Genomic DNA, 13,008 nt, shown 5'->3' with positions numbered 1-13,008 from the left:
TAAAAACTAAATAATGCCATTTGCAGCAACATGGATGGACCTTGAGATTATCATACTAAGTGAAGTCAGAGAAAGACAAATATTGTATGATACCACTTATACGTGGAACCAAAAAAAAAAAAGAGATACAAATGAACTTATTTACAAAACAGAACCAGACCTACAGACATAGAAAACAAGCTTTATGGGGACTTCCCTGGTGGTCCAGTGGTTAAGACTCTGCGCTCCCAATGCAGGAGGCCCAGGTTCGACCCCTGGTCAGGGAACTAGATCCCACACGCCACAAGGGAAAGATCCTGTGTGCCAAAACTAAAGATCCCACATGCGGCAACGAAGATCCCACATGCTGCAACTAAGACCTGGCACAGCTAAATAAATAAATATTTTTTTAAAAAGAAAACAAGCTTATGGTTGCCAAAGTGGATGGGGCGGAGAGGGATAAGTGAGGAGGTTGGGATTAACACATACGTACTACTATATATAAAATAGATAACCAACAAGGACCTACTGCATAGCACAGGGAACTCTACATAATATTCTGTAATAACCTATAAGGGAAAAGAATCTGAAAAAGAATATATATTTATAATCTCAATCACTTTGCTGTACACCTAAAACTAACATGACATTGTAAATGAACCATACATAAATAAAATAAAAAAAAATTGGGATGTGTGTTCTGTCAATGGGACAGATGATTTGAAACTGAGAATGAAAGAGCTTTGAAAAATGGCAGGTATAATTTTACTTCCTTATTTACCAAGATCTAGACCTATTTATGACTCCAGGGGGCGCTGTCACCAGGTCATTCAATTTCTAGATGAAGACAATTATGAAGAAGAGAGTGCCAGAGGAATAAAGAAGGAAGAGAAGGATAAGAAAGAAGTGATTTGGATGGATTAGCAAGAAGGAAAAAGAGAGGCTTTGGTGGTGTAGGTGATGATAGTGGTGATGCTGTGCTGATGGTGTTGGTGTTGGTGATGGTGATGATGGTGATGGTGAGGAAGATGATGGTGATGTTGGTGATGATGGTGGTGATGCTGATGGTGATGATGATGGTGATGATGAGGAAGATGATGGTGATGATGATGGTGATGGTGGTGATGGTGATGTTGGTGATGATGGTGATGTTGGTGGTGATGATGATGGTGATGGTGATGATGGTGATGTTGGTGGTGATGATGATGGTGATGGTGATGTTGGTGATGATGATGGTGATGGTGGTGATGGTGATGTTGGTGATGATGGTGATGTTGGTGATGATGGTGGTGATGGTGATGTTGGTGATGATGGTGATGTTGGTGACGATGGTGATGTTGGTGATGATGATGGTGATGGTGGTGATGGTGATGTTGGTGATTATGATGGTGATGGTGGTGATGGTGATGTTGGTGATTATGATGGTGATGGTGGTGATGGTGATGTTGGTGATGATGGTGATGTTGGTGGTGATTATGATGGTGATGTTGGTGATGATGATGATGGTGATGGTGATGTTGGTGATGATGATGGTGATGGTGATTATGATGGTGATGGTGGTGATGGTGATGTTGGTGATGGTGGTGATGGTGGTGATGATGATGGTGATGTTGGTGATGATGATGATGGTGATGGTGATGTAGGTGATGATGGTGATGTTGGTGGTGATGATGATGGTGATGGTGATGTTGGTGATGATGATGGTGATGGTGATGTTGGTGATGGTGATGATGGTGATGGTGATCATGATTAATTATTACATCTGTGTGCCTGGCTCTGTGCCAAGCACTTGACATTTGCCATCACATTTAATCCTACAACAACTTTATGAGGCTGGTACTATCATTAACCCCATTTTACAGATGAGGAAACCTGAGGCTCGGACAGGTCAAGTCACTTGTGCAAGGTGAAAATGAACCCAATCAGCCAACAGCAAAGAATGCGCTTGCAACTACCACACTTTTCTGTCTCAAGTGTGTAAACGTCCCCTCACCGGGGAACACAAGCTATTATCTGTGGTCAAGCCACATATTCAGACATTTTAATGAATGGTTATATAGCGTTGTACATGAATAACCACCCAGGCCAAGGAGTTGAACGTTATCGTCACCCCAAACCCCACAGTGTGTCCCTCCCCAATCATAACCTCTCCTCTCCTAAACAGAGCCGTTAATCTGAATTTATAAATATCATTTTTCCTTTATAGTTTGCCACCTGTGTATATGTATCCCTAAACCCTGTAGTTTAGTTTCGTCTGTTTGGAACTTTATGTGACTAGAATTATACTACATGCATTTTTTTTGCCCAACATTCCGCTGAGGGTCCTTCATGTGGTTGTATGTCTCTGGGATTCATTCATTCTCTTAACTGTATAATATTCCATTGTATGAATACATCAAATGTTACTCAGCTGTTCTACTGTAACTAGACATTCAGGCTGGTTGTTTCCAGTTTAGGGCTATTAAAAACAATGACTCTTGCTTTCTGATCTATGTGTTCTGGAATGTGTGCGCTCATCTCTGTCCCAGGAGCACTCACTCAGTCACAGGACCCACCATCAGCATCCGTCTCCAGGGATCCCAGGCTAGGCAGGTGCCTCTTCTCCGAGCCTTGTCAGCACCTGTGCTCCTCTGGCTTTAGCACATGCCACTCTGCCATGTAGTTAGCTTTTAATTCATGGTCTCACCCACTCACATGGCAAGGGGAGCCCTGCAAGGTGGGATCCCATCCGATTCCTCTCGTCCCCCTCTGCGTCCGGCACGGTGTCTGGCACACATCAGGAATGCGATCGTTGCATTTTGAGTCAATGATGAATGAACAAACCAAGGAATGAATGAACGGTGGGTGTTCCCTAAACATCTGTTGAACCGAAGCGTGTCACATAAGGGAACGGTGGAGCCCGGAGGTGCTGTTAGGTGGGGCTGCTTTCGATCTGTGTTTGACCTTGCTTGACACTGATGTCACGGCGGTGGCACTGGGGACACAGTCCATGGGCAGAGGGGTGGGAGGATTAGGACGCCTCACTCACGCTTTCTGCTCAGCAGGTGGGATGTCGGAGACAGAGACACATCCAGGGAAACCCTTCCCAGCCGGATTGCTTTTCTCTGTTCCCTCCTTCTCTGCCTCCCAGGGCTAATGAGTGTGATTAGACCTCATTAGAACAAGGCAGCCAGTGGCTTTCTCCTGCCTTTCATCTACTGTGTATCCGGAGGGGTGAGCTGGATGACTGTGCGGGTGTGTGCGTGTGCGTGTGCCTGTGCATGTGCGTGTGCGTGTGCATGTGTGTGTGCGTGTGCATGTGCGCACGTGTGTGTTGGGGGTCTGGCCTGAAGATGCTTGTGAATTTGCTGGCTCATCAAAGAGGAAGATGAAAGTCGTGGAGTCTGGGTGAGGGCTGTGGGCAGCGGCTGAGCTGCCATAGGTGGTGGGTGTATCAAGGATCAAAGCCAGTGTAGACCGGCTCAGAGGCCGGGGGAGGGGAAGTCACGGTAGTGGATGGGAGCCCCGACCAGCGCAGACCAGCTTCCTTAGGTGTGCGGGCCAGGCCAGGTGAGTTCAAGCCGGTCCTATCAACGATGGGTCTTGTCAGTGCCCGCTGGCCTTGGGATTACACCCAGCCCTCTTAACACGGTTTAGAAGGCCTCCCTGACCAGCGCCGGGCTCTGCCTCCCACCTCCTCCCTTCCTACTCCCTTCCCTGCTCCTAGGTCCCCTGCTGGTTCTGCCTTCACCTGTTCTGTTTGCCCTCCTGCTGCATCCTGTCCCATCTCTGCTTAGTAACGCTTTCCAGGAAGTCTGCCTGACCCCCTACCGCTTCCAAGGCCAGGATGGGTGGCCCTGCCTGTGCTGCCGTAGCTCCTTGGACCCTTCAAATCGTGGCAGTTGGTGTACCGTGGGGTCCAGGCTTGCTCCCCATCTGTATTCTCTGCCAGATGATTACAAGCAGGGACCATGTTTGCTGGGTTCCCATTCTAACCCAACTCAGTGTCCATCCACAGTAGATGTTCAACAAGTACGTGTTGGGGGTGATGAAATGAAGAAGGTGGGCAAGTATTTGCCGAGGACCATGGGGTGACTCAGGGCTACCTGGGCCTGGGGACAGCTCCTCCCCTCGTCCAGCTCTGCCCCACACCTCGCCTTCCACATGGACGCAGCCCCCCTTTCCTCCTCTTGAGCAGATGTGTCCTGTGCCAACTTGAGCCTGCAGTGGACACAGGGTTGCTAAGAACCCACTCCCCTTTGCTCAGGCAAAAGCACTCAGATTCTCCCCAATTCTCAGCCTACGTGTTGGGCGTCTTCACTCAGGTGCAGAGGACCTGATTCAGTCCCTGAATGAGGCGGTACCTGAGGGCAGATGGATGTCTGAACTTACCCACTTACTGATACAGAAGCAAACAGATCTCTTTTTGTGTACACCACTCTGAGCTGGGCTTTCTGGCACTGGCAAAAAGACCTTTTTAAACACTCCCATTTACCACTGCAACAAAAAGAATAAAATATCTAGGAATAAACCTACCTAAGGAGACAAAAGATCTGTATGCAGAACATTATAAGACACTGATGAAAGAAATCAAAGATGACACAAACAGATGGAGAGATATACCATGTTCTTGGATTGGAAGAATCAACATTGTGAAAATGACTCTACTACCCAAAGCAATCTACAGATTCAATGCAATCCCTCTCAAACTACCACTGGCATTTTTCACAGAACTAGAACAAAAAATTGCACAATCTGTATGGAAACACAAAAGACCCCGAATACCCAAAGCAAACTTGAGGTATTTGAGAACGAAAAACGGAGCTGGAGGAATCTGGTTCCCCGACTTCAGACTATACTACAAAGCTACGGTAATCAAGGCAGTATGGTACTGGCACAAAAACAGAAAGATAGATCGATGGAACAGGATAGAAAGCCCAGAGATAAACCCATGCACATATGGTCACCTTATCTTTTATAAAGGAGGCAGGAATGTACAGTGGAGAAAGGACAGCCTCTTCAATAAGTGGTGCTGGGAAAACTGGACAGGTGCATGTAAAAGTATGAGATTAGACCACTCCCTAACACCATACACAAAAATAAGCTCAAAATGGATTAAAGACCTAAATGTAAGGCCAGAAACTATCAAACTCTTAGAGGAAAACATAGGCAGGACACTCTACGACATAAATCACAGCAAGATGCTTTTTGACCCACCTCCTAGAGTAATGGAAATAAAAACAAAAATAAACAAATGGGACCTAATGAAACTTCAAAGCTTTTGCACAGCAAAGGAAACCATAAACAAGACCAAAAGACAACCCTCAGAATGGGAGAAAATATTTGCAAATGAAGAAACTGACAAAGGATTAATCTCCAAAATTTATAAGCAGCTCATGCAGCTCAATAACAAAAAAACAAACAACCCAATCCAAAAATGGGCAGAAGACCTAAATAGACATTTCTCCAAAGAAGATATACAGACTGCCAACAAACACATGAAAGAATGCTCAACATCATTAATCATTAGAGAAATGCAAATCAAAACTACAATGAGATATCATCTCACACCAGTCAGAATGGCCATCATCAAAAAATCTAGAAACAGTAAATGCTGGAAAGGGTGTGGAGAAAAGGGAACCCTCTTGCACTGCTGGTGGGAATGTGAATTGGTACAGCCACTATGGAGAACAGTATGGAGGTTCCTTAAAAAACTACAAATAGAACTACCATATGACCCAGCAATCCCACTACTGGGCCTATATCCTGAGAAAACCATAATTCAAAAAGAGTCATGTACCAAAATGTTCATTGCAGCTCTATTTACAATAGCCCGGAGATGGAAACAACCTAAGTGTCCATCATTGGATGAATGGATAAAGAAGATGTGGCACATATATACAATGGAATATTACTCAGCCATAAAAAGAAACGAAATTATGCTATTTGTAATGAGGTGGATGGACCTAGAGTCTGTCATACAGAGTGAAGTAAGTCAGAAAGAAAAAGACAAATACCGTATGCTAACACATATATATGGAATTTAAGAAAAAAAAAGTCATGAAGAACCTAGGGGTAAGACAGGACTAAAGACACAGACCTACTAGAGAACGGACTTGAGGATATGGGGAGGGGGAAGGGTAAGCTGTGACAAAGCGAGAGAGAGGCATGGACATGTATACACTACCAAACGTAAGGTAGATAGCTAGTGGGAAGCAGCCGCATAGCACAGGGGGATCAGCTCGGTGCTTTGTGACCCCCTAGAGGGGTGGGATAGGGAGGGTGGGAGGGAGGGAGATGCAAGAGGGAAGAGATATGGGAACATATGTATATGTATAACTGATTCACTTTGTTTTAAAGCAGAAACTAACACACCATTGTAAAGCAATTATACTCCAATAAAGATGTAAAAAAAAAAAAAAATCTTTACTGGGGCTTCCCTGGTGGCACAGTGGTTGAGAGTCCGCCTGCCGACGCAGGGGACACGGGTTCGTGCCCCGGTCCGGGAGGATCCCACGTGCCGTGGAGCAGCTGGGCCCGTGAGCCATGGCCACTGAGCCTGCGTGTCCGGAGCCTGTGCTCCGCAACGGGAGAGGCCACAGCAGTGAGAGGCCTGCGTACCTCAAAAAAAAAAAAAAATCTTTACTGAGATATACTTCACATACCATATAATACACTTAAAAGTGTATAATTCAATGTTTTTAGTATAAGGTTATAAACTACCACTACAGTGTAATTTTACCTTCCCATCACCCCCCAAAAGAAGCCCCATATCTATCAGCAGTCACTCGTTATCCTCCCCCCTGCAGCGCAGCCCCTGGCAAGCACTCATCTGCCTTCTGTCTGCATGGATTTGCCTGTCCTGGACATTCCACAGAGAAGAGAATCATACAATAAGGTCCCTTTGTGACTGGCTTCTTTCACTCAGCAGAATGTCCTGAAGGTTCATTCATGTTTTAGCACCAGTACCTCGTGCCTCTTCATGGCTGAGTAACATTCCATGATGTAGATGGACCACATTTGGTTTATCCATTCATCAGCTGATGGACATTTGGGTTCCTTCTATTTTTGGCAACTGTGAACAATGCTGCTGTGAACATTTGTTTTCAAGTGTTCTGTGCACCTATGTTTTCATTTCTCTTGGGTATAAACCTAGGAGTGGAATCGCTAGGTCATATGGTGACTCTGTTTCACCTCCGGAGGAGATGCCAGACTGTTTTCCAGGCCAGCTGCACTACTTTCCTGGTGACTAGTGATGCTGAGAATCTTTCCACGTGCTTATTGGCCATTCGTATGTCTTCTTTTGGAGAAATGTGTATTCAAACCCTTTGCCCTTTCCTAAATTTGTACTTCTATTATTGAGTTGTAGGAGTGCTTTGCATATTCTGGACACAAATCCCTTAGCAGATAGATGACTTGCAAATATTTTCTTCCATCCTGTGGGTTGTCTTTTCGCTTTCTTCATGGTTCTATCATTTGCAGCACAGGAGTTTTTAATTTTGATGAAGTCCTTTGTATCTGCTTTTTCTTTTATCACTCATGCTTTTGGTGTCACTGCTAAAGGATCTTAACTAACACACCTGACTCCTTTGAGACAACTGGTCACTCCTCATCAACCTACCCCAACTGGTCACTCCTCATCAACCTACCCCTGCTTATGTCCTAAGAGCATGGCAGCCTTTCCTCCCAAAGAGAGCCTCGTGCCCTAGGGATGGGGCGGGGGGCGTTTGAGCCAATGATGTCAGAGTCATCTGCCCCCCAGCAACGTGGAAATCATCTCAGATGCCCAAACAGACCAGGTTCTGAGCCACACACTCCTGTCCCCCACCGTGGCCAGAGCTGATCTGACACGGGAGGCCTTCCTGGAGGAAGGGCCAGTGAGAAGTGAAAGACACAGGGAGGGGGACAATTACAGAGTGTGAGCACCCTCTGGGGGCCACCCTCTGGGGGCCAAGACCCTGGAGCATGCTTGAGTCTGGTGATCGCAGCCCATCACAGCCTCCGCGAGACCCACGTGTCAGAGAACAGACCTCGCCCTGCGGGACCTGCTCTGCACGTGGCCGTGTGAAGAGCTGAGCAGACCAGCTTCTTCTCCACCTTCCTCCCAAACACAGGTCATTCACCCCGAACCCTCAACGGCTCATACAACATTCGTTCCAGAAACCCCAGGCCAGGGCTGGGGGTGTGGCCGAGAACAAGACAGGTGTGGCCTTTGCCCACGTGGCCACAAAGCTGTCTGTAGAAGCTCAGCGCGTTCTGCTGACGAATGGCAGTTACAGTTACTGACGACAGGGAGGCCAGACTTGGCTGGTAAATAGTGTCAGTTCAGGAATCACCGACTGAATAAAGAACTTCCAGAAGCCTGGAGTGCACTCAGAGGACGTGTGTTCTGTCCTAAGTCTGCCCCTCGCTAGCTGTGTGGCCTTGGGCGAGTCACTCAGCCTCTCTGAGCCTCAGAGTCATCCCATGTCGCATGGGAAGGAGAATCAGCCCCTCCTCCCTGCAGAGAACGAGGTCACGTGTGACTGTCAGCGTTGACCTGGCTGCAGGCGGTGACACTCCCTCTGTTTATGAAGATCTGTGTGTCAGGACCTGGCCTCGGTGTTACCCACTGAATCCATACAACAACCCCACGTGGGAGGCACGCCCAGGAAAGGAAACAGGAGGCCAGGAGCGGGGAGGGGCTGAGCCTATTGGCCCAGCGTCTCTGCGTTGCCTGGAGAGCTGGGGAAGGAGAGAGGATTCTCTTAACTTCTCACCAGTCCATCCCCCCATACCTTCACCCTGCAGCAGGGCCACAGCTTTGGGAAAGGAAAGGTGGCTCCCCGTCATGACAAGGGTCAGGGCCTCCCGAACTGTAGCTTTCTTCTTTGAGAGTTTTTAAATGTACTTGGTTCACGTTATAACAATTACACTTACTGTACGCACTTATACAGGAAAGCACACACAAGAAATGAAAGTCATCATCATCCCAGCGCCCAGCGGTCACACAGTTGACAACGGATTTCTTTGCTTCCAGTCTTCTGTGCACAGTTAACAGAGGTATATTTTACAAAATTAGGAAGAGGCTCTTTTGTACTTCCTTTTTTTTTTTTCACTCAGCACACGTTCTGAATATTTTCTCATTTCATTAAACTGTCTTCTACAGCCCAACCTAATGGTTGCTAGTATCTGTCTATAGCTGTCAGTAACAGCAAACGTTATATGCAAATATAGTTTATATCCCTTTAGAACTTTATAACGGCTACATCGTGCTCATATGTTCTCAATGCTTTCCAAGTATTAACTCATTTAATCCTCACAACAACTGCATGAGCTAAGTGTACTATTATGACCCCATTTTACAGAGGGGGAGGCTGAGGCACAGAGAGGTGTGGCCACTTGCCCAAGGTCACACAGCTGCTAAGGGGCAGGGCCAGGATTTGAACCCAGGCAGGCTGGCTCCAGAGTCCACGCTGCCTCTGAAGTGCCCTCATTACGGGCAGAAATGGAACGGGAAGAGCAGTGGGGGGACGGAGGGTGGGGGACAAGGGGCAAGCTTCCTCCTCTCTCGGGCTCTGGCAGACAGACAGAGAGGTGTCTCTGGGTCCAGCGTGTAACTGATGCTGGGCTGCCTGTGCCCCTGTCACGCCGTCCCCAGATGGTGGGGAAGCCACCGTGCCTGTCTGTGTGGACATGTGCATCCGCCAGCACCTTCAAGAACCCTGGGAACCCACTTACTGTGGAGCTCCCAGAGCTGCGGTGACGGGAGGCCCCTGATTCCCGCCCTCCCCTTGGTCTTAAGCACCATGTTCTAGAATGACGGCTGCCCAGGCTGCCCGTGGCAATGCCAGCATGAGTCACCGCAGACAAGGGCTTCACTGGCCACTGGCAGCCTCGGCAGCAAGAGCTGATCATAGGCCTTGGCTGGGAGGACAGACGTGTCCCCACCCCCAGGAAGCCACGCCAGTGGGATTCTGGGATGTTTTACAGGAGCAGGAAGAAAGGAGGAAAGCACGGACGTCAGCCCAGTTTGGAGGGGTGTTGTTCAAGTGTATGTGACGGCCCTACCACGGGCTGGTATCCATGCCCCCAAACCAGAGAGCAGGATGCCCCGTTATAGAGACAGACCACGTCCCCCTTGGCCACCCCAGCGGGGTGGATGCCCCCTTACTTGTAAAGGACACCAGGATGGCCACGCTCACCCAGGGAGGCAGCGGGACTGCTGCCAGGCAGCCCAAACTTGGAGGGACCCTGGGATCCTTAACTTTTGTGAGCCTCAGTCCCCTCTTTATCAGCCAGCCCCCTCCCAGGGTTGTGCCCGAGGACATGAAATGAATGGCGCACCCGCTGTGCCTGGAGCTGGACATCACGGTAAGTGCTGTGTTACCAGGTCAAATATTTCCCTACGTGCATCTCTGATCGCTTCCTTGGGATAAATTCCAAAACGCAGACCGGCCAGACCAAAGGGCACATGCATTTTGTGACGGCCGCTGCTGCTTCTGCTGCCTGGTGGCCCTCCCGGTTACGGCACTGCTCAACCTCCCATGCACAGAATGTCCTGGCTCTGATTCTGATTTGGCAGGACTGGGCGGGGCCTGAGACTGCATTTCTAAGGCAGGTGGTGTGATGCCCCTGGTCCAGGACACACCCCGGCCCCCCCCCGCCCCCACCACTCCCTGCCCCTGTGCGGGGGGGTGCTCAGGCGCTCAAGAGGGGCTGTTCTCTGCCAGACCCTCTTGTAGGAAGCTGGGTGCTCGGTGCGACAGGGCAGACCACAGCCCCAGGCAGTGTTAGTGGCGGGGCTGGAAGGCCGTCCTGGCATGCTGCCTGCGTATCCCCATGAGGCCTGAATCTCTGCCATCAGCCGCCAGTCCAGCTGGGCTGTTTATGCAGCCAATTCCAGCAAATTCAATCCACCCAGAGAAGCCGAGAGAGACCAGCTCTGTGCACCGAGGCCAGGCGGCTGGGGTCCAGCCCTGCGAGGGGAGGGCCTTTCCTGCAGCCTCCGGCCTGCGGGCTTCGGTCCCTGCAGCGGCACTGCGGGCAGGCCTGGAGCGGACGGCGAGCAGAGGGAGACCCCATCTGGACGGGAGCGTCCGTGCAGCCCTCCTCGCGCTCTCCCCGTAAGATGCAGTGTGCTCCGCTGGGTTCCCGCTCCAGCCCAAGGGGCTGAAAAGCCTGGGCATTTCTTGGGCTCTGGGGTCAAACAAACGACTCTACGCCAGGTAAAAGTAGGGGGGAGGGCACAAAATACGTGGGGTGTTTTTGCTTTCCGTATGAACCACATGAAATTGCAGATCTGCGGCCATTTTTGCCCTCCAAAAGGGCAATTTCATGTGGTTCAATGTTAACCTCACAGCAAACCTTTGGGGTCGTTTTTATACCCGGCCCATTCTCAGGATGCACGATGCTGACAGACAGGTACATGATCACGTTTCACACACGTTGCCACCAACACTGACCATATTTCATGGAATCTAAGATGCCAGGCGTAGGGTGCTCTGGGCCCCTCCATCCCCGACAGCTGAGTTCCACTGTCAGTGCTTTGGGGACCTTTGGAGGGTCAGTGCCCCCCATCTTCTCTTTCCAGCTTCCTGGAGCCACACACCCATGAAGACTGTTGGCCAAGGAGGAAGAAAGAGGCCCCACGGGCCGGCGTCTGCTTCACACCTGTGGGAGCTGCCCTCCTTTTCTCTCCCACAAAGACTCTGAGGGCCCATCCCAGGGAGGAGCTGTGGGGAGGGAGGGGAGAGGGAGGCGGGACAGAGCTCCGAGCTGGAGATGCCAACCTCTGTCTGATCCCAGGAAAGAAAGATGTCAATGTGTGCGTGGATTAGGGACTCACCTGGCCCTGACCGTCCTGCATCAGGAGGTGAGAGGTCCCAGGTGTCAGTGTGCTGTGGCCAGGCTGGAGGGATGGGGTTGGACCCAGTCCCCCGCCAAGTGGGGGTCTCACGTTGGGAGTGATGAGCGGCACATGCTCTCACGATGAGGCTCTGGGTAGAGCAGGGCGGCCTCCGAAGCTGGTCCAAAATGGCTGGGAAAGGAGACTGACCTGGTCTTGCTGCAGTTGGGGGCGGGGCCAGGTGAGGGGTCCTGCTCTCAGAAAGGAGTGTCCAGCAGCTCCGAAGGACGGAGCACCCACCGTCTACCAGCCTGCCTGGACGCAGGGCCTAAGCCTGGAGAAGGTGGGTGGAGGCTTAAAAGCTGCCAGCACCCCAACATCCAAGATGGAGTCAGACTCTACTACACGCTGACATGACCGTTTCCTGTATCACAACTCAGTGACACGTGCGACCTGCACGTGGTACAAGCGTGAGCATCCGTGCAATCACAGGGAGCGTGACGACCCTGTGAGTCTCCAGCACGTTAGTGTCTATGGGGGTGCATCCAACCCACCTCCCCCCAGAACAGCTTCACGGCAGCTCCACTGTCAAAACACACTCAAGGGGCTTCCCTGGTGGCGCAGTGGTTGAGAGTCCGCCTGCCGATGCAGGGGACACGGGTTCGTGCCCCGGTCCGGGAAGATCCCACATGCCGCGGAGCAACTGGGCCCGTGAGCCACAGCTGCTGAGCCTGCGCGTCCGGAGCCTGTGCTCTGCAACAGGAGAGGCCGCGACGGTGAGAGGCCCGCGCACCGCGATGAAGAGTGGCCCCCGCTCGCTGCAACTGGAGAAGGCGCACACACGGAGACGAAGACCCAACATAGCCAGAAATAAATAAATAAATAAAATTAAAAAAAAAAAGCCACACTCAAGATTTAAAATGACGACTAACTCAGCCTGTACCACACACCCATGTACCACCACCCAGACTGAACAAATGTTTATCTTTTTCATATTTGCTCTGGAGAGTTTTTTAAGCAGTTCAAGTTAGAGTGGAAGCTCTACCTCCCCTCTCACCAGGCCCAGAGGCGACCTCTTGCAGAGTTACTGTGTGTCCTTCCCACCGTCTGCCATCCTGTGTGTCCTACAGAATTTCCACGAAGATTATCACACTGTTCACATCCTTTAGCAGCTCTTTTTCCCTCCACCAGATATAACGTTTTAGGTTCATCTCTGTGGATTC

The sequence above is a fragment of the Delphinus delphis genome, chromosome 20 (genome assembly GCF_949987515.2).
Source record: "Delphinus delphis chromosome 20, mDelDel1.2, whole genome shotgun sequence".
Lineage (NCBI taxonomy): Eukaryota > Metazoa > Chordata > Mammalia > Artiodactyla > Delphinidae > Delphinus > Delphinus delphis.
The sequence above is the reverse complement of the archived record's forward strand: the minus strand, read 5'-3'. Positions refer to the sequence as shown.